The sequence below is a fragment of the Camelus dromedarius genome, unplaced genomic scaffold, assembly GCF_036321535.1.
Source record: "Camelus dromedarius isolate mCamDro1 unplaced genomic scaffold, mCamDro1.pat HAP1_SCAFFOLD_121, whole genome shotgun sequence".
NCBI lineage: Eukaryota > Metazoa > Chordata > Mammalia > Artiodactyla > Camelidae > Camelus > Camelus dromedarius.
The window spans coordinates 1,265,081-1,287,197 of NW_026989801.1; the positions used below are offsets into that span (position 1 = coordinate 1,265,081).

The following is a 22,117-nucleotide window of genomic DNA, read 5'->3' on the forward strand; positions in this document are numbered from 1 at the left end:
TGAGAGTAAAATTCTTTTTAAAACCGCTATATAATTTTAGTTTTATTGAAAAGTCTCCAATTGATTCTAAATACATGAGAATTTACATCAACCTATCTGAGACTGGCCTTTGGGGGTAGGAAAATTGATATTTCTGCCTCTTGAGGTCTTCAGGGTTTTTACGAGTGACAAGATGACAAATGCTAATGTCATTGTCCTGGATGAGCATATCAGTGATTTGATATATGACATTCTGTTTTGAACCACTTGTTTGGGATATTGAGATTGAATGCTATTGCATCTATGTGATTGAAATTTTATTAAACTTTATTCTCCACCCCCAATATCCACAATCAAATATCAGGGGAAATATTAAATCCGTGGTTATAGACTATTTCATTATGTTTCATTGATGGATTTCAGACAAACACATAATCCTGATACTTATCACAATTAAGTCTCGATAAATGCTCTATCCTTGGTCACACTTTGGGGAAAAAATATCAAAGTATTGTGAGAGAAGTCCTTGGGTTTATGAATACTAGCTTTACAATTGGTAGCCTCCACTCCAGTGTTTGTGTTTTAGTGCCAGTCTAGCAGTTGTACATTCTTAAATAATGTCCTAGGATTTAAATTTCCTAATGTCCAAAATTACTAATTTTTTGGCTTCAATCACCAAATATGTACTGATGCATCTCTCATCTTTATTTCCAGATTAAAGAATCTTTGCATTCATCTTAATTTAATGTTAAAATAAATAGCAAGGTGAGTTTTTAGATTTACCAAATTCTCTGTAACTTACAGGTTACTATTTTAGTGGGTCATTTTAGGATAAAGAATAAGAGACTTTGTTCCATTCTAAAGAATATGTTACTAACCCTTTAGATTTACCAAATTCACTGTAACTTACAGGTTAATATTTTAGTGGGTCATTTTAGGATAAAGAATAAGAGACTTTGTTCCATTCTAAAGAATGTTTTACTAACCCTTTAAAATAATAGAAAAATTTCAGTCTTTTCTCTTTAGAGCTTGAACTGAATGTAGGCATTAAGAAATAAAGAAATTGTGGTAACAATAGAAGTTACATATAGAAAAGTAAAGAAAATGATCACTTTTAATTCATAATTTTAATGACTTTGATAATGATAATAACATATCACTATAGTATAAAAGTCTAGTTGTTCCAATAATTTAATGTATTTTATCCTTTAAAGCCTCCCTGATAATTCCATGAGCTAGGTTTCATTATTAATCCAATTTTACAATCAAGAAAACAGATATTAAGAATTTAAGTTACTTGTCCAAGATCACACTACTTAGAAATGACAAACTTAGTATTAGAGCCAAAGGAGACCCAGGTTTTACACTAGGTTGATACTTCTTTCTCATAAATTTCAGACATCTTTGGTGTCCAAAAATCACAAATTTCTCCCTGCTTCTTCTTAGTCTATACATTGCTTTTATCCTGCTACCTTTTGAATATATATGAACCAGAGTTTAGTTCTAAGATTTTATATTCTCACCTTGTACCTAGTTAACTTGTTAATGTAACTAGAGTAATTTATTTCACAAGGCAGCAATCTTTTGGAGATTAAGATATTTTTACTCCATATTATTCAGTGGCTGCTGGAGGCATCTTGCCAATGATATTAAATCTTAAATGCGATTGAGCTCTGCAGTCATCACATAAGGTAATACAGGCAGACTTCCAAGTTTTCATGCTGTTGGGTGTAAGCCTCCTGGGAACCATGAGATATCTCTGCCCTGTTTGCCATCAGGTAGAATCTCATACAAATCAAACCCTTCTTGCATTTCATCCAAGAAAATTTGCAAAGACTTGTATACAAAAATTCTTCCCTTTAATGCATCAAGCTTGCAAATATCTTGTGAACATGTTTGATGGCAAGCTGTTTTCCAAGGCAGGGCAAACTTCTTCCATGAGGAAAATTCATTTTTCAAAAAAAAAAAAGCATAAAGCAATAAAAAAGATCAACTTATATCACCTTTAACAAATGGAACTAGGGGACTTAAAGTTTTTCCTTTGATGAATGTGGTTAAATTGTATGTCACATATCTAAGGACAAAATGATGAGTTTTCATTCTTTGATTTACAAAGGCCTCTCATCTACTTCTGCTCTTCAACACACATGCCACTTTCCCCTTCATAGGACAGTAGGGAAGAGAGTTCTGGATTTAGAAATAAGAGATCATGGAGTAATAGTCCTATTTAAAAAAAAGATCAACAATCGCTTAGGCTCCTACATATGGATATGTGTAATGCAGTCTTTCTTATACGCATAATGTGTTTTAAAAATAAGATACCAAGTGCATAGTTCACACATAAAAAAGGAAGTCCTCTATATAAGTTTACAAATATATATAATGGATATTTTGTATGTTTGCTTGTGGGTGTGTGGATGTGAAACTAAGTAAATGTATTCATATACACATATATATATATACACATACATATATATACACATATACATATATATATTTATATACACATATATACATATATATATTCAGTGCTGTTCCAGAAGGTAGATTATTACCTACATTTTTCAGACATACTGGAGGCACAAATACACTAATAAACATTTTTCAAAGACATTAATCCATGCATAAAGTCTCTACCAGTTTAGCTATTTGCTTAGTTTCATCATTTATATTATAGTGGGCCTCATGATGTTAGATATGAATGCAATATGGTCTATTATGTCAGGCCCCAGGTTGTTAAACACTCCCAGTGAGCTGGTAACCTTTTCAGAAAATTGCATTCTCATAATACTTGTCAACCACAAGCAAATATTAAGAACTTACTTCTTCATTGTGTATTGCTAATTGCAGGATAATTAGTTGAAGGGTTTTGTGACTTACAGAAGCAAAGTCCGTGATCTCTCTGGTATCATAGACACAGTTACATAACAGCCTTAGGAAATAGAGATAGGAAATGTTAATTAAAAATGAATATTTGGATAAGTACTAGAACAATATAAAACAGAAATCCAGGAAGCTTTTCATATAGAAACACCAGAGAAGAATGCCATAGAGGTTTGAAAGATTTGGAAAAAATTTGTAAAGTGAGCTGGAAATTTGACATATATTTTTAAAGAAGGAAGGGATATTGATTTGGAATTGGATCAAACATCTACCTTCTTTATGTGATTTAAAGGACTTTTCAAACATTTCTTCTTCAATGATTTGATGAACTTAACAACCACAAAACAAGTTTTCAGTAATTCCTGTTAATCCACTGAAGAACTTCATTCTAACTCAACTATCCACATATATATGAGTTTTATGTTGTTATTAGCTTGTACTAGCAACCATCACCCATAGCTGAATAAATAATTGTACAACTATTTTGATGTCACAATTTACAATATTCTCACTCTTACATTTGAACCTCAGTATAATGTGAGTTAAGGAGGACATGGTATATATTTTTTCAATTTTGCAGATGAGAAAAATGAGTATGGCATCTTGAATCAGATATACTTGATTTCAAATTCTGGCTTTATAACTTACCATCAATTTGCATTCCCATGCATTCTTCAGTATTTTTTAAATAAAATTGTTTTGAACAGTTAAATTAAATAGGGGAGGTAAAGCTGTTAATACAGTCTAACAGATTAAGAAATGGTAGTTATTTTGTTTTAAATTTAAAGCGAACATTTACTCACTCTGTCAAGTTGAATGCTAAATCTCAATCATTGAGGTATTTTAGAATTTTTGTATTCTAGACAGTGTATTCATAAATATTCATGCAATTTAACTTTTAAACCCTGAGCTGTATGTTTTGGCACATATTCTATTCCCTATGTAATGACAAAGACATGCGAGTCCCAGTCATTAAGTGGAGTTAGGTGAGGCAGAAAGGAGAAATGACACTGATAAATAATTCCAGGCCATTTCTGTGAACCACAGATGTTTACATCAAGCTGATTAATATTTTCATAATTCACAATAGATTAATTTATTGTGGGTTGCCACCTCCAGCTCTTTTATAAATCAAATTATTAAAATTGTATTTAATAAATCATTTTCATTTTCTAAAAATATGTAAAAAAATTAGCTGTCATATTAACATATATTGTGAGTCCACAAAGAAAGATTTTTTGAACTCTAACTCCCATAATACAGAAAGAGATTTCATATATTGAAATACAGACAGCCTTTGAAAACATTTGTACATCATTATTAGATAATAAGTTTAAGGCAGGTGTCATCTCTTCATCTTTATCAATCTGATCAAGTTTGTCCAAATATTGGTCAAAAGAAGAATCTGAGTCTATAATCTTATTCCTGTCTCCTGCCCTGACAAAGTTTTAGTTTAGTTTCTTTAGAGACCTCTGTTGGAGGTACATATTTCTTGTTAACAACCTTCTTTCATCTCTCTATATATTTTCTTCTCTCACATTTTATGATTACAGTTTTCATATTATCTTTAAAATTATGAGCAGATTATTCAGAATGATTTTGTAATCAAATAAGTTAATTATTCATACTTGACCCTAACTAGAAGCAAATCTATAAACTAAAAATGCTATTAAATAATTGATTTCCTGTCTTGTTTTAAGAGACCTGTTCAAACTGTGATTGTTAATTTTGCTGGAAATTTCAATTTAATTTCCTCTAAGATAGTATGCAGTTATTTTACTAGTTTCTTCTCTCCCCATCATAAGTTTTTAAAACAATTTTCTAAATGTATTATTGATGAACTTTACCTACCTATCTATCAATCTATCCCTTCCCTTCCTCAGCATTTAACTCATTTCTCATGTCCACCCTTCTGCTTATCTGTTGTGGACTGAATTGTGTCTTTCTAAAATTCATATGATGTCATATGATGTCCTAACCCCCAATGTGATTGTGGCCATACATAGGACACTTATGAGTTAATTAGTTAAATTAAGTCATTATGGTAGGACCCTAATCCCACAGGAGATCTGTCTTTATCAAAAGAGGAAAAGATACCGGTTCTCTCTCCATGTACATACAGAAAAGGGGACATATGAAGACACAGAGAGCAGATCATCATCTACAAGGCAGAAAGAGAGGTCTCCCAGAGACCAACCTGTTGGCAACTAGATATCAGACTGCCAGCCTCCAGAATGGTATGGAAATAAGTGTGCCTGTTGTTTAATCCACCCAGTCTGTGGTATCTTGTTATAGCAGCCTGAGCAGTCTAATCCTAAGCAACCAATTTCTACCACCCTTTCAGATTTCTGTGTAAATATCACCTTTTCCAAAGCCCTTTCTATCACATCCATTTTCATCAACACCACATTACTAGACTTGCTGAATTTTTATATGCCCTAGCTAATACTGTTTTGGATTTCTGTCACCTGTGACTGATTTAGAAGCTTCTTCAGTTTAGAGACCGTTTCCCACCAATTAAACATCCTTAAGACCTATCACAGTGAGTGGTGAATGTTAAGCTACAAGAAATATTTGTTGAAGTGCATTTTTGGAGACATATCAGTACCTGGAAGGCTACCTATCATAAAGTTGTCAAACAATTGCACATGTTCAATTTAACTTGAATTGAAATTCTAAAGACCTTTTTTATGTGATAAAATCATGGGGTTCTTCCCTCCAGTGAAGTAAAATAGCTACCAACGAGAGTTTTAATTATATTATGCTATATCAACTCAATATACATTTAAGTGGCCTCTAAAAATAATGATTATGAACTCTGTGTAGCATTGTGGAAACATTATAATAAAATGTATATGAATTGCATGTAACATAATAGAAACATTATAATAAAATGGAAAAGACAGGAGGTGAAATTGCTCATGAACTATGATTCCAAGTGTTAACAGATTGAAACATGAGAATATTTAGAGAATAATAGTTATAACATGGTGTCAATATGAATATTTTCTCCATTTTCCAAATTTCTGTGTTGTTTTCTATTTTCACCATTAAAATATTAAATTTACTTAAAAATGCAAGGAAACATGTGAGTAGCATAGATAATACATATTAGAAGAATATGTGTTAAAAAGGTGAATTAGCATGGCAGCTGGACTCGTGGGCATGGGCAAACTGGATGGGGTTAAATCTCATATTTAATGCTTACTAGCTTGATGATCTTGAAGAAGTGATTTGCATGCTCTGAGACTTTATCTCCTTGTCCTTTGAATGAGAAATGATATTAACATAATGCCCACCAAAGAACTAAGACTGCTGGAGTATCAGGAGTGCTCTTAAACGCCAGCTAATAATTTCCAATATAGTGTAAACTCTGTGAGGCTAGGGACCTGTGAATTCACTACTATAGATTAGTGCCTGGCATTTGGTAATTTTATAATACAACTTTACTTATAGATAAATGAATAAAAGGGTGAATGTAATGAAGCTAAAATATATAGAAAAGACTTCATAGAAAGTCTAGGAATTTTGAAGAAAAGAAGAGCAGGACTTTATATACATATACGTGCATATATATCTATAATTTCATTATATGCCTGATGTCTAAGCAGATAACTAAATAAACAAACACTTTTTGCTTCCTGAAGAGAATTAATCCAATTTTCCTTTAAGTTGTTTCCTGAGTAAGATAGTTTTTTTCATAAACTGCTTTAAACCATACCTTGTGATAATTTACTGTGTCTCTGTTCAGAATGATTTTCTTGTGATAGGTTAACTCAGGTTCTAGTAGAATCAGCCATGGTAAATATGTAAAATAAAATTACTGTAAGAAAGATGAATAACATTGGTAAGATCATTTAATATTTTTGGAAGAGAAAAAAAGCAGAAACTGCCTAAAACTTAGAATGCCCCTAGGAACAAGCTGCATACCCTGCTTTCAAAATCCTTCTTGCTACTTCTGCTCAGTGATGGCACTGAAATTCACTGATGCCTCGGCACACAGTTTTCTTTTTTCAACCTCAGGTCATATCACATTTACAGTTTACTGTCTTAAAAACACATCTGGAATGCACCCAGTGTATTGATTATCTCTCATATTTAAATTGAAAAATATAATGGACTTGGAAGGGAATAAACCAAGTGGTGGCCAGCTTTCTCTATCACTTTTTCTGTGTGTAGCACAGCAGATATATCTAAACATTTTCAGGATAAAAGGAGATTCAAGTGAGCCACTCAGTGATGTCATAATAAACTTCCTCCCCACGCACACATAGGAGTGTAACACTGACTTACATGTGTTCCAGGAGATAAACCACTCACCCATTCTTTAGGAAATAATTATGAATGGAGTAAGTCAAAGTGTGTCTCCCTGTCCCCTCTCCAGCCCTTATTAATATATTCATACATCTATTGATTCAAAAGGTTAGTCATTCAAATATATATACTATGTATTCATCACACATTTTCTCTATACTAAAGGGCTGTGGAATTTTTGCATTCCAAGAACTTACATTCTAACTGGGAGAGAGACACTGTAAATGAAAAAAAATAAGTAAAGTAATTTCAGAATGCAAAAAATAAAAATGTAAAGAAGAAATAAGGGGGCAGAGGTATAGAGTGAGGATGTTTTCATGGCTATTTTAGAGCTAGTGTTCTGAATGTCTTCTCTTAGGGAGTTACATTTCAAGCTGGGGTGTGACAAATGGACACTCAGCCACAACAGGATATTGGGAGAAGAGAATGTCAGGCTTAATTTCCAAGGAGGATTGTGGCTTGAGGTTTCCAAAGAATTGAAGAAGAAAGGGAAGGAAGGAAGAGGGAGAGAGAAAGAGAAAGAGAGAAAAAGATGAGAAAATGTTAGTGGGATTGAAGAAAACCATGACAAGTTTTATGGGGTGGATGTGAAGGAATAATATGGGTTCAATTTGGCCATGAAAAAGTCTTAGGTATTCTTCTAATTTCAATTGATCTTCAGTGGAGCATTTTCTCTAAGGCAGTGATATTATCTATTAGATAATTTCTTAAAAAATTTACACACACACACACACACACACACACACACACACACTACTCCAACATCTTTTGTCTTATGAAAAAGTTGTCTAGACACAGAGATAGGACACCATGTACTGAAAGATGTCCAAAGGAATCAATGTGAGAACTGAATTGTGAAAGCTTTGAGTTCCAGTTCAGATAAACAAGAGGAAAAAAGCACTTTTTAAGTATTTAAGTATTGGTGAATCAACTTTACACTTTTTTTAAACCCTTGATTTTGTCAAAAAACATAAATATCAGCAAGATGCAACTGAAATTTTTTGACATCCCTAAAATTTTAAACAGTCTAGACGTGTTTGCTTAAAGGTTGAGCAAAGGTTGAGAGGTTGACTTCTCAAGTATCTGCATATATTTTATTTTCTACAAATATAAAAGTTGTATAACAGAAACAGAATATGTTGGTGTATATTTGTAAAATATCTACCATTTATTGGACTATTACACTGTTCTGCACATATTTTAATTTTTTAAGAATTCAGATTTGAGGAGGGGGTTAGAGTTCAGTGGTAGAGTGCATGCCTAGCATGCACGAGGTCCTACGTTCAATCCCGGACCTCCATTATACAAACAAACAAACAGACCAAATTACCTTGGCCCCCACTCACCTCAAAAAAAGATTGTGTTAAAAAAAAATTCAAAATTTACATTGACACTAACAGGGAGCTATTATCATGTTCAATTTCCTGTTGAAGAAAATGAGTTTCAGGGAGGCTTCCCCAGCTCATTTCAGATGGCAAATGTCAGGGTAGGACTAGATCTGAGCTCAGGTCCACCGAATTATTCTGCTGTCCCACACAGTTTAAACCATGGCTTCTTTCAAAGCATGCTTGAGTATTCAGCAGTAGAATGTGGGTTTCTTTTACTGTGTGGCTTACTCTGAAAACAGTAAAAGCACATAAAATTATGAAAAAGAGGAAAGAAAACATATACATTGCTTTTTTGTAATTTTTTTAAACTACTCTATATCATTCTCCTCCTCATCCTCTTTTCTATTGTCCTTTCTTACTTAATGGCTTCAAACTTTCTTATGTCCCTTCTTCATGTCCTTTTTTGTACTGTGCTTTCTCTGTGGCATAAGCCTTTATTCTTAGATCTACAGTCTTATAGTACATTTGTGAATATATCTTATCTTTTTAAGAGAAAAATATGTAATATATATATGATCATAGAATAGCAAACTTTATACGACTCCTAAATCTATAATTTTATACAAATATTTTTGTCATTTTTAAGCTTATAAGCAAAATCTCCATGTGAATAGTATGTTTGCAAATACACAGACACCAAATATAAAATGATATAATTTGGAATTTTTATATATTAAAAGCTATGGAAATAAGCCAGAAGCAAAGTGCTTATAATTGTTGTCATGGCAGAGAGAAAGTTATGTAGTTTACATAGCCTCAGAGCATCTGTTATCTGAATATGAACCAAAAACACTCTTTAAAAGATCCTGGGCACATTAATGGAATCATGATTTCCCCTAAAAGTAAATAAACCTATAGATTAATATTACAGGAAACTGTGTAAGAGGATATAGTAAAATATTTATTCAATGTTATTTAAAAAATACTACTTCTGTTCTACCACGTGAAGACATCCAAGTATCAAGAATTTGAGTGGAAAGAACAAAGGAAGAAAAAGAAATAAGTAGATAAAAGGCTTGCAGTCAATTTTCCTAGAAGCAGTACATTTTTCCTGGGCTTGGCACTTTATAAAATACAATTGTCTATGCCTGCTCTTCAAATAGAATCATTTATAAACATTGTGCAAATCTATATTATAAATTTCATAGCTCCTGCCAAAATTAAGGATATTTTCTTACTTTGAAAAACACCTCATTTAATTGTTTTAACTGCAAAATTAATGAAATTCAGAACATCTAAGAAAAATTACAAAACAAATGACTAACATATTTTATAGCACCTCCTATTCAAGAGATGGAATCTGCATCTCAGTTCTGTGAATCTGGGCTTGTCTATGACTTGCTTTGACCCAGAGAACCTGACAGAAGTAATGGTTATCTTTTTAAGTTGTTAAGTTTCCAGGTGTTTCTTTCATTCAACACAAAATAACTGATACAACACTGACCAACATGAATTGGACAAAATTGTTTCAATAAATTTTCCCTGACAAATTAAATATCAAGTGATATCTAGATATTAAGTTCACTATTCATGCCCCCTGCCAGAATGTGGCTTTCTTCACCTGTCTAGAAATTCTAGAGACCCTGAGCTGCGGTTGCTTCTTTCTTAGAGAGGATGGATGAGAGTGGACTAGCCTGCTTATTGACCTTGTCCTCTGTCAGCCACATCTGAAGGTAGCTGCTCATCTAAAGGTGGGATTCTGCACTGTTCCTATTTATTATTTTCTCCAGAGCGGAAACTGTGGACCTATGGTTACATGTGATCACAGTCCATGGAAGGACACATCACCATGGTCTTTTAAATAGATATAAAATGTCAACAGGCCTGGCTTATTAACACATACAGGTCCTTAATAAAGGCTTAGGTAAAGATTGATCTTTGAGCTTCAAAAAAGAAACAAAGAGCTATTGGAGGTCATCAATGAGAGGATGTGACTTCAGCTGACTCATGAGCTGGACCCACCAATCAGAGCTCCTCAACCCCTCCACTGCCCTTTCCATGTACCTTCTGAACACCTTTCCCACAGCTGGAGCTGTTTTCAAGGACACAGCCTTGAGAGAGCAATGTATGATGGAGACCATCTGGAAAGTACATGTGACTGAATCCAGTAAAGGCCTCCAAATAAACTTTTAAGATTCTGCTGAGCAGGTTCAGAAGTCTATTTGTCTCACAGCCACCCAAGACAAACCTCATATGTAACTTCCCATGCTTATTAAACCTGCCACATACCAGTCTGGAGTGGTTTGCCTCTTTCTTCAGTCTCTCTTTGCACTCTATGTATGGGGTCCGTTTTTGAACCAACAAGAGCTGCTTCATTTCTCTAATGTGGCTATTGGCAGAAACCATAGATTGAATAAAGCACATCTGGTTACTACCTCCATCTACCTTAGAGGGTGGAGGAAGAGGGTAAAAGATAAAGGGCTCCTGAGTTGAGTCCATGATGTTTGTAGAGAGGAGATTGCTCACTGCTTGGTAGTGAGTTCTTGAGTGCAGTATCTCAGCTTTACTACTTCAGACAAAGGCAGTGATTTTCGTAGAGAATGGGTGACAGCTGCAGCACTGATTCCACCAGGTTTCCAAGGAAGAGAGGCTGAAGGATTATGCTTTTAAGTGGCTAGGTGGGTTGCTCAGAGTTTTTTATGTATTTATTTATTTTTTTAAGCAGTAGGTCTCCACGTGGAGTAATTCTTCCCTGGGACATTTGGTAAGATCTGCAAAGATTTTTGATTGTCATTCTAGGAGTGCATTGTTATTGCAATCTTGTCTAAGATGCTGCTAAAGGTCATAAAATGTACAAGTCAGCATCCCTCCTCACTCCCCCCCTACCACAGACACACACATAAGCACAATCCTGTCCAAAATGGCAATAATGCCAAAGTCCAGAAACCCTGGTCTGGAGGAGCCAGGCCTTCCTTCCCAGATCAGGAGCACGCAGGTAGTTTTTGCTCTCAGTCTTTCAAATTGTGTAATTAAATCCCAATGATACTACTATAATTGAAACAGAATGGTTGTGCTTAAATTTAAACTACTCTATTATAGCAAAATAATGTTATCCTATTTAAAATTTACAGGGAACAGATTTCAAATGATTTAGGGAAGAATCTGTTATTCAAAGGGAAACAATAGGCCCAGGTGCCCAGTGTGGGATTCCATGAAACAATTTACATAATACATTTACCATTTACTAAATGGTATTATTTATTATTATTATACAATTTTAGTTTTATAAAGAAGCTTTCATGTACCTTGTTATTAACAATAGCCCCAAATCACTGCTTAAAAAACTCACCTGTTACCCAAGTTGTAAATGAATCATTTCCTTGTGATGTCAGGGATCTCGGGGCCCATAAAAGGAATTTTTTTAGTGTCTATCAGAGTACACTACAAAACAAATATCATTAAGCATATGAAAAGCAATATAATGCCCTTATTTTTTGAGAAGACTTAAAAGAAAACACTTATTTAATGAGATCCTCACACTGAACATTATACAAAGATATGTGCAGCTTAATTAGGATTAAATTTAAGCCTTTTTTAAGTTGTAATTTAAATTATGCTTTTATGTTAACTTTTTAAAAATCTATTTACATGTATTTCTGAAATTTATTTGGATGGATATTTAGTTATATCATATTTACTCCTCTCATTCTTTCTAAAATAGAATCTAAAATAGGTTGAGGGTTGTTTATCATCTGAAAGTTAAAACTCAAACTATAGATGATTTTTAGCTCCTTACGCCGTTCATTATTTCCTCCATTGTGAACTGGCCAAATGCTGTAGTTATTTAGAAGTCTTTTCCATTGTCTCCTGGAGAGAGTGAAAAGAAAAAGAAATGGGATAGGAGAAATTAGCCTAACGCATTGACTTTAAGAAGAAATAAATGTGAAATCTGTTATTGTACACTTTTGCAGTTGGATAACTATTGTATGAAGTGACAGAAAACCAATTTTTATAGAAGTTTTATACCATTAAAAGTATACTTAATTTTTTTGAAATTCTTGTTTTTGCCTTTGTTACTTACAGATCAAAATTTAAAATGAGTGCTTTTTGTTATTTTTTCTTCTCCATGAAAGTCATTTTGATAATTAGTCCGTTTATTACTGTGTTCCTTGATTTTAAGTTATTTCTGCTTCTTCATTATCTTGATTACATTATCTTATACAGTGACCCAAAAAACTGCTGTTAACCCTTTTATTTACTGATTGATAAGGCAGTGAATATAGTTAGCAGAAATTTTGTAAAAACTGAAGTGTCTCATGTATGTGGAAGAATTTAATTTTATTTTTCTTGAATCTATATCCTGACATTGATGTTGTCATTCAAAACTGCTTTAAGCATTACTTTCTAAATTCTTACATTTATTCAACAAATATTGAATACATATAACACATCAGAATATCCTTAGACAAAGGGATATAATGATTAAAACAAAATATGCTTGCCTCCACGAAGCTTGCATTATAGCATCCTCTATCCTTCTGATTATGGTGTTTCTCTTGATTCTTTCTCAATCTATACATTCATCATTTTAACAAATATTTATGGTGTTCTTATGTGCTTGGCTTTGTTCTACATGTTTGGTACATAATGGTGAGATGATTACTATCTTCGTGGTTTTTAAATTAGAATGGGGAAATGAATATTATATAATAAAGGCAGACATGAATACAAAATAATGAGAATTTAAGTACTAAGAAAGAGACAAATGCTCTGTAAGAAAACAATCTGGGTAGCAGATTCTTGTATAGAATATGCAGCCCAGTATTGTCCTTAAAGAAGTAAGTCAACATGAGAGCTGAGTGAAGAGAAGGAAATAGCCATGCCCAAGAATTCAAATTCATGCTTTTCTGATAGAATATCATCACATTTAAGTACTGAGATGGGTAAAAGTCTCAGTCTTCAGTACACCAGAGTCCAGTGCAACTGAAATTCAGTGAATAAAAGGAAAGAAAGATATTAGAAGATGCTGGGTGGTGGCCATGATGCTGAAGATCAAGAAGGTGTATTTTGGAAATATAATTATCAGGAATTGGTGATATTTTTTATGTGAGGACTAAGGAATACAGAAGTATCAAGGATGACCCCTAAAATCTGAGCTTAAGCAGCAAAACAGGGGACATAGTTTATGGAAGGAGTGAGATGAGTTTGAAAAATGTGTTAGAGACAACTTTTCTGGCACTAAAGCAGAGATGTCAGGTGGAAAGCTGAGTATAGGTCAAACTTCAGAGGAGGTGATCAGATTGAAGTTAGAGGTACAATGAGAGGTGTCTTGGGCTGCAATTACAAGTCATAAAAACAGGTTCCCCAAAGAGTGTCTAGAGAAGATACTTCCAGTATAGATTCAATAGTAAGGTTTGAGTAGAGGAATAAAATCTTGGAGCATGCACTAGGAAATGGAGATACAGAAAAAATGGAACAAAGCTTTGACTTCTAGGGGATTAAGGTCAAGCTGAAGAGATATACATGTATCTGAATAGTTATATGATAAAGATATGTACTAGCTACTAATGGAGCACAATGGAGGAAACATTTAATTCTACTGAGGGTAGTTCAGAGGAGAGTTACAGAAGGATAATATAGAGCAATTCTGAAAAATCTTCAAAATAAATAACAAGCTAATAGGACAAGGGAAGAACATTCTGAGCAAAGGATTTGAGATTAAAAAATTCAAAGCATTTGAACAATTGTAAATAGTTCAGCTTAATTACACGGTTATAGCTTGTTTCACAATTCAAGATTTAGGTTAACCTTCACTGATGTACCTTTCCACCTTTATTTTACATTCCTGTAGTAATTAACAAATCATATTGCTTTTGCCCTCTCATTGTCTGCATTAACATTTTCTCTCCTGACTTGTCTTTAATCTGCACACTAAAAAGAGGAGCATAATTCCTTTTTATAAGCAAATGCTCATGCAGTTCTATGCAAAGAGCAGATGGTCTACAAATGTATCATTTTCTAAACAACTGTATTCTTGTCCCTTTGTCCTTGGTGGAGATGGAGGTAAAACTTTTAAATAGTGTGAAAACCAAAATAACAGTATCCAAAATATTACAACATATTCTATCCTATCTGTGATGCCCTGATGTAAGTAAAACAATTCAGTGATCTGAAATTAACCTGTAATTAAAGTGTTGAGAATCAATCAGTACAATTTAAGTTTCATTAAATTCAAACACACTCAAAATTGAATCAATTTGTTAAGCTTACTTATTTCCCAGTCCCCAACAGACACAATAATACCAACATGTAACAAGTTCAGACATAAACAGCTTCATTGTTCCACTTACAGAAGTGAGACTACAACTTCCCAATTAGAATAAGGTACACTCTAAATACACATTAAAAGCAAGACAAGACACTCTAAGTTGAAGATCTGCTTGCTGTTGGTGAGAATGCCTTGAAGTATTGTTCTTGATCTATATGCAAAAGTATAGGGACACACACTTCTCAAAAGAGAATACAAAATTCAATCTAACCAATCCATCTTGTGCAGATTTTCCCTTCATTCAGTGCAAGTTTAGAATGTATAAATTATTTTGATCAGAATTCAGCAATAAAATCTTAACTCAAAAACAAAAACAACAGAAGTGTCTTGTTCACACAATGCCTGTGTGTCTTTGAAAAAAGAAAACTACCTGGAAGCAGTCCTTTCTGTAGCTTTCTGTGAATTTTGATTAACAGATTCCCTCATCTTGACTTGGAGCAACTCTCTTAGAATCATAAATTGTGAAAATTAATTGCACATTAAAGGTTCTGGCACCCAAGAAACTTGAGTTTTCCAAATAATGTTTTTCAAGACATTTAACTAAATGCAACTATAGTGTAAGGAGAAGGTAGTTGTCAATATGAACACTTCAATAGAGTAGAAGTAGTCATGCTGAATTTTTTGCATTCAATTATTCATTCTATGTTATGTGATAACACATAATCTATCAATTATTTGTTAACTATCACAATTAAATTTGTCAGATTCTTTTGGTAAAACCACTACCAAAAATAGCAATGACTAAACATGCTTTTATAAGGATCAAGCAACCAATGCAGTTTAACACATGATCCATTAGAACCTCACATTTCAAAGCCTGGAGTTCTTTGACAGGTGGAAAAAATGTACACACTGTATACATTACAGAAGAGATCTTACAAACTTCTATCAATAAATATCCACAAAACTATTGCATGTCACTGCTAAAATTCAATTTCACAATTCAGTTGAAAAAATTCCATTGGTTACATATCTCATTTAAGTGTTGGAACGAATACTCAGTGACTTCTAAGAAATGATGGACAATCTGAATTAAATAGCTAATTAAATTAAAATCAAAACTATAATAAGCTACATATTTGATAAAAGTAATCTATATGTGTGTTTATCACACTAATATAATGTAGAATAAGATGGCTATAATTGTGGATGACTAGATATACAGACGTAGTAAAATGGTCCTGCTAGCTAGCAAATCTGATTATTAAAATCAGGACAGAATAAGAAGAAAGTAGGGAAGAGAGGGAGAGAGGAAGATGAGAGGGAGTGAATGAGAAAAAGGAGGGAAGGAAGGAAGGATTTGTAGTCAAACTGTTACATGTCAGGCCCTAAAATAAATTATTTCCTTAATTCTCCAGCACTGGTTCTGTTATCCCCAGAATTTAGTTTAGCTTTTTTTTTTTTTTTTCCCAAGGTGAAAACATCAAGGTTTAGGAAGATTAAATAAACTTTCTGTGAACACATAAATAATGAAGGAAGAAACAGGATTTTAAACTATTGACTTTTTATTAAATCTGGACAACACAATTTACTTAAACATAGACTGATTAAACAAATATTTACTACTATTTGTTTTTATCATTTATGTACTTTCCTATAACTGATAATCACCAGCAAAAACTTTGGATGTAATGTCTCTTTATTTCACCATTGTAGCAGGAGAAATAGAAAACATATTTTCTATACAAAACATTTGATTTTAAGATTATTTTACTCAGCATGCTGAAGATAAATTCAATTAATGGTAGTTAAAATTAATCAGCAAGAAACTGAATGGGACAAAGGGCCTAACTGTTCCTTAAAACATTTATTTCACAGTCTGTTCTAGATGTCATTTTTTATGACATCTTGTTGGGACATCTCTTAATAATAAAAATAGTTACTTTTTTGAGATACACTTTTGAAAGCTTGTGATAATATAATACAAATAGAATAATACTGTTTTACTAAACTTGTGTAAATGCAAATTCCAAAACACAAGCATAAGTTCAGCTTTGTTTCTCAGTACAAAATTAAACTATACTAAATTAAACTATGCTAAAGGGAAGTGCTTGGCTAAGGGAGTTTGGCCATCTCAGTAAATAACCATCATTTATGCAGTTTGCTCATTTCCCTGCAATTCTTTTGCATGTTAAATAAAAATTGATATGAGTGAAAGGATATGAAATCTCTACTAACAAAGTATAAAGAAAAAATAACACACTAACTTAAAATATACTTCAGCTACCTGTCATGAGCAAATTTTAAAAAGCCTTTAATGAAAAGAAGTGCAGTACTTGGCAATATCAGTACTTGCTTCTATAGATGATTCAGCTTATTTGAGTCTTAAAAAGGACTCAGATATATTCGTGTCTTCATATCTGAATGCTATGTGGTTTTCCTGTGGGATAAGGTGAATTATTTCCATTTAATAACTTTAGAAACAAAAGATAGGATATTTCCATATTAAATTTTAGATGTTGGTATTTAAAATAGCACCTTTGGCCATAGCTTGACCTCATATTTTGTTTCTCTTTATTTGATATTAATCTTGAGTCATCATTTGCAAAATTTTGTGCATCGTACTTCTTGTGAATAATTAAAATGGGTCAAACCAAGGAATTGTATTTGACTACTTTAGGGCAGAAAACTGGGAGAAAAAAGTTAAGAAATTCTACCAATTTACCAGGGATTGCTCAGCAAGGCTGACTGCAGGAGACTTTCAACTGCTTACCCATGCAAGGGTTCATCAGTAAACTGGCAATTTCAACTGTCTGTATTTACAAGTTCCTGCTGTTCAACATCAATAAACTCACTGACTGAATTCATGCAATTCAGCCACACAGCCAAGCACTGACTGCAACTGCAAGGAATGCCTTTGAAAAATTGAGATCAAAGATTGAATACTTGCACTTTTAAGTGTAGATCCATTCACATTCTTTATGACTCTTTAGGGAAACACAGCAGTGGACAGTCATATAACTGCTATGCACTTACAGTTGGTGTTATTTGTTAAGAAAATGTATGGCAGTTTGAAGACCAGAAAAGGGATTGCCAAGATGACAGAGTAGAAGGACACATAGCTCACCCTGTCCCATGAACACACCAAAAATTATATACAAATACAGAACAATTCACACAGAATAACTCCTGAAATTTGACATAATTTCTCTTACTTTGGAAATACAAGGAAAGCCCCACAAAACCAGGTAGAGGAAAAAAAGAAAGAAAAAGGAAATTGGTGCATGATATGCTTCACAGAGAGAGAGCAGCATAGAAAGAAAAGTGCCCTCACCCTGGGAAGCTCCCTCTCCAGCAAAGAGATCCACAGGGACAGAACAGGAGCTTCAGAGGTTTAGAGGAGGCAGCAACAGCAGCTTAGCAGAAAGAACTAAGAGAAACGAGCAGTGAGAGTCTCTGTGAACCCTAGCCTAAGATGCATGCCAGTGGGGACAGGCTGGGCTGAACTGCTGGAACTCAGGCTTCCATGGATGAGCCTGGGGAGGGGACTGGGGTTGACTGCACACAGGCAGCCTCAGGAGCCTGGAGTGTGGTGCGGGCTGTGGCTAGAAGAGAGTGCAAATCAATCTGGGTCCCTCCATAGAAAGCACCATTGCATGTGGGATGAGGGGTGCATTGCAATCTTCATAGCTGTCATCTCCACTAGTGCACAGGGTATTGCTCTGCACCAATGTTGATGAGCATTCTTGTGAGAAGAGAGGTGGGGTTCAGTCACAGCCATCTTCTCAGCTTGCTCTGGAGGGGTACAACTGCTGGTGCTTGTCTTCTGGGCAAAGGAGGGGCTGAAACATGAACTGTTACCCAGGGGCCCTGCAACATCACAGGCAAGACTGTCATTCTGGTCCCAGGCAGAGGTGGTTGATTTGCTCTTCTGGTGCATTTGTGGACCTGTGCCTCTAAGACAAATGAGTGGAGATTTGGTGCACATTGGGGATGGGTTTGGCATCAACCGTGGTTCTGTGTACCCTGCTTTTGATTTGTGGTTACCCTGTTTTTTAATTATGTTAGCCCATTAGTATATCTATTTGCTTTAGAATGGTAGTCATATAGGCTTTAACACATCCTATGACGAATGCAAAGAAAATTTACATTTGGTTTCACTGGGGAATTCTATCAAACATACAGAGAAGAACACATATTGATCCTTCTCAAACTCTTCCAAAAGATTGAAGAGGAGGAAATACTACCAAACTCATTCTACAAAGTCACCATCACCCCAATATCAAAACCAGGTAAATATACTACCAAAAAAGAAAACTATAGGCCAATATCATTGATAAACATAGATGCAAAAATCCCTCACAAATTATTAGCAAACAGACTCCAACAACACATAAAAAAGATCATACACAATGATCAATTTGGATTCATCCCAGGGATGGTTCAATATACACAAATCAAACAATGTGATACACCACATCAACAAAAGAAAGGACAAAAATCACATGATCATCTCAATAGATGCAGACAAAGCATTTGATAAAATTCAAAACTCATTTATGATAAAAATTCTTACCTAAGTGGGCATAGAAGGAACATATCTCAACATAATGAAAGCTATTTATAACAAACCCACAGCCAGCATAATACTCAACAGTGAAAAGGTGAAAACCTTCCCTCTAAAATCTGGAACAAGACAAAGATACCCATTCTCATCACTTCTATTCAACAGAGTAGTGGAAGTCCTGGCCACAGCAATCAGACAAGAAAAAGAAATAAAAGGAATCTAAATTCAAAGAGAAGAAGTAAAATTGTCACTAAATGTGGATTACATGATACTATATATAGAAAACCTTAAAGGCTCCACACAATTCTAATAAATCTGATAAAAAAATTTGGCAAGATTGCAGGATACAAGATTAGCATTGACAATTCAGTTGCATTTCTTCACACTAACAATGAAATATCAGAAAAGGAAAATAAAGAAACAATCTCTTAAAATCTCATCCAATTAAAAAAAATTCTTAGGAATAAATCTGACCAAGGAGGAGAAAGGTTTGTATCAGGAGGACTACAAAACATTAATTAAGGAAATTAAAGATAACTCAAAGAAATAGAAAGAAATCCCATGGTCTTGGATTGGAGACATTAATATTGTTAAAATGGCCACACTACCAAAAGCAATCATTAAAAAGTCCATGAATGATAAACGGAAGAGAGAGTGTGGAGAAAAGGGAGCCTTCACACACTGCTGGTGAGAATGTAGTTTGGTACAGCTATTATGGAAAACAATATGGAGATTCCTTAACAAAAACTAAAAATAAACTTACAATATTATCCAGCAATCCCACTCCTGGGCATATATCTGGAGATAACTCTAATTCAAAAAGATACATGCACCCCAATATTCATAGCAGCACTATATACAATAGCCAAGATATGGAAGCAGCCTAAGTGTCCATTGACAGATGGCTGGATAAAGAAACTGGAATATTTATACAATGGAATGCTACTCAGCCATAAAAAGAATAAAAGAATGTCATTTGCAGCAATATGGATGGACCTGGAGGTTATCATTCTAAGTGAAGTAAGCCAGAAAGAAAAAGAAAATTATATATGATATCACTCATATGTGGAATCTAAAACAAATTAAAAATAAAGACAAAAATGAACTTCTTTACAAAGCAGAAATAGACTCACAGACATAGAAAAAACTTATGGTTACTAGGGTGAAAGGAGGTGGGAATGAATAAATTAGGAGTTTGTAGATATATGTACTATTATATATATAATATATAAGCAACAAGTTTCTTCTGTATAGCACAGGGAAGTATGTTCAGTATTTTGTAGTAACCTATAATGAAGAATAATATGAAAACAAATATATGTATGAATACATATATGACCGAAACATTATGCTGTGCACCAGAAATTGACACAACTTTGTAAACTGACTTTACTTCAATTGAAAGATAAGAAAGAAAGAAAGAAAGAAAGAAAGAAAGAAAGAAAGAAAGAAAGAAAGAAAGAAAGAAACTAAAAAATTTAAAAAAGAAAAAGATGGCCAACAAATATAATAAACAAAAAGAGGAAAATTGGATTGGATTGTTTCAAAGTACCCCTTTATCTTATTATTTATAATTTAGTCAGTCCTCTATTCAACCATATATCAGTCGGTTATTGCCCCTGACATTCACTGACCTACTTTCTGTCTCTATCATCCTACTTATTCAAAACAATTCATATAAATTGTATCCAATATGTGGCTTTTTGTGTATGACTCCTTTCACTTAGCATAATCAGAACTACATTCTTTTTATGGCCAAATAATATTGTATTCTATGGATGTACCATATTTTATTTACACAATTACTTGTTGCTAGACTTTGGCTTGTTTCCATTTTGGGGCTATCATGAATACTGATGCTGTGAAAATTTGTGTACAAATTTTTGAATGTATTTTTAAAATTTTCTTGGGCATGACAGTGGAGTTGCTGGATCATATGATAATTCTTTCTTTAACTTTTTGAAGAACTAGCTGCCTTACAAATTGGCTTCACCATTTTACATCTCCCCCGACTCCAAGCAATGTATGAATTTTCCAATTTCTTCACATTCTTTTCTGTTATTGCCTGTCTTTTTTTTTTTTTTAATGATAGCCATCCTGGTAGGTGTGAAGTGGTACCTCAAATTGTATTAACTTTCTTAGCATTTACAAACTAAGTGATATATGTGTAGATATGAAAGTAGATTCATAGGGACATAATTAGATACATGATAGAAAGAGGTATACAGGCATATCTCAAAGATATTGCATGTTCAATTCCAGACAACTACGATAAAGCACATATCACAGTAAAATGAGCCACATAATGTTTTTGGTTTCCAAGTGCATATACAATTTATGTTATACTACATTGTAGGCTATTAAGCTTACAATACTATTATATCTAAAAAAACAATACACATACCTCAATTAAAAATACTTTAAAAACTGTTAGCCATCATCTGAGCCTTCAGTGAGTCATAATTTTTTTACTTGTGAAGGGTCTTGCCTCGATGCTGACAGATCAGGCTAACAGTTGCTGAAAGTCGAGATGTCTGGCAATTTCTTAAAATAACAATAAATAATAATTGATAGCAAAATATTGATTGATTCCTCTTTCACTTGAACACTTAGAGGCCATTGTAGGGTTATCAACTCATCTAATTTAAATATTATTGTGTCTCAGGGAATAGTGAGGCCCAAGGAAAGAAAGAGAGATGGGGGAACAGTCAAGTCAATGGAGCAGTCAGAACACACACAGCATCTGTGAATCTGGTTTTCATCTCATGTGAGTGGGGT

At 33.7% G+C, this 22,117-nt stretch overlaps 1 long non-coding RNA gene across 1 annotated transcript; it reads right to left on the reverse strand.

Annotated features, from left to right (window-relative positions):
• Positions 1-9,733: 9,733 nt before the first annotated feature.
• LOC135320789 (uncharacterized) lies at positions 9,734-12,121 on the reverse strand. Its single transcript, XR_010380119.1, has 2 exons — positions 11,854-12,121; positions 9,734-11,275 (listed from the first exon to the last, which is right to left on the reverse strand). It is a non-coding gene; the product is annotated as an uncharacterized LOC135320789 (long non-coding RNA).
• Between the last annotated feature and the right edge of the window lie 9,996 nt (positions 12,122-22,117).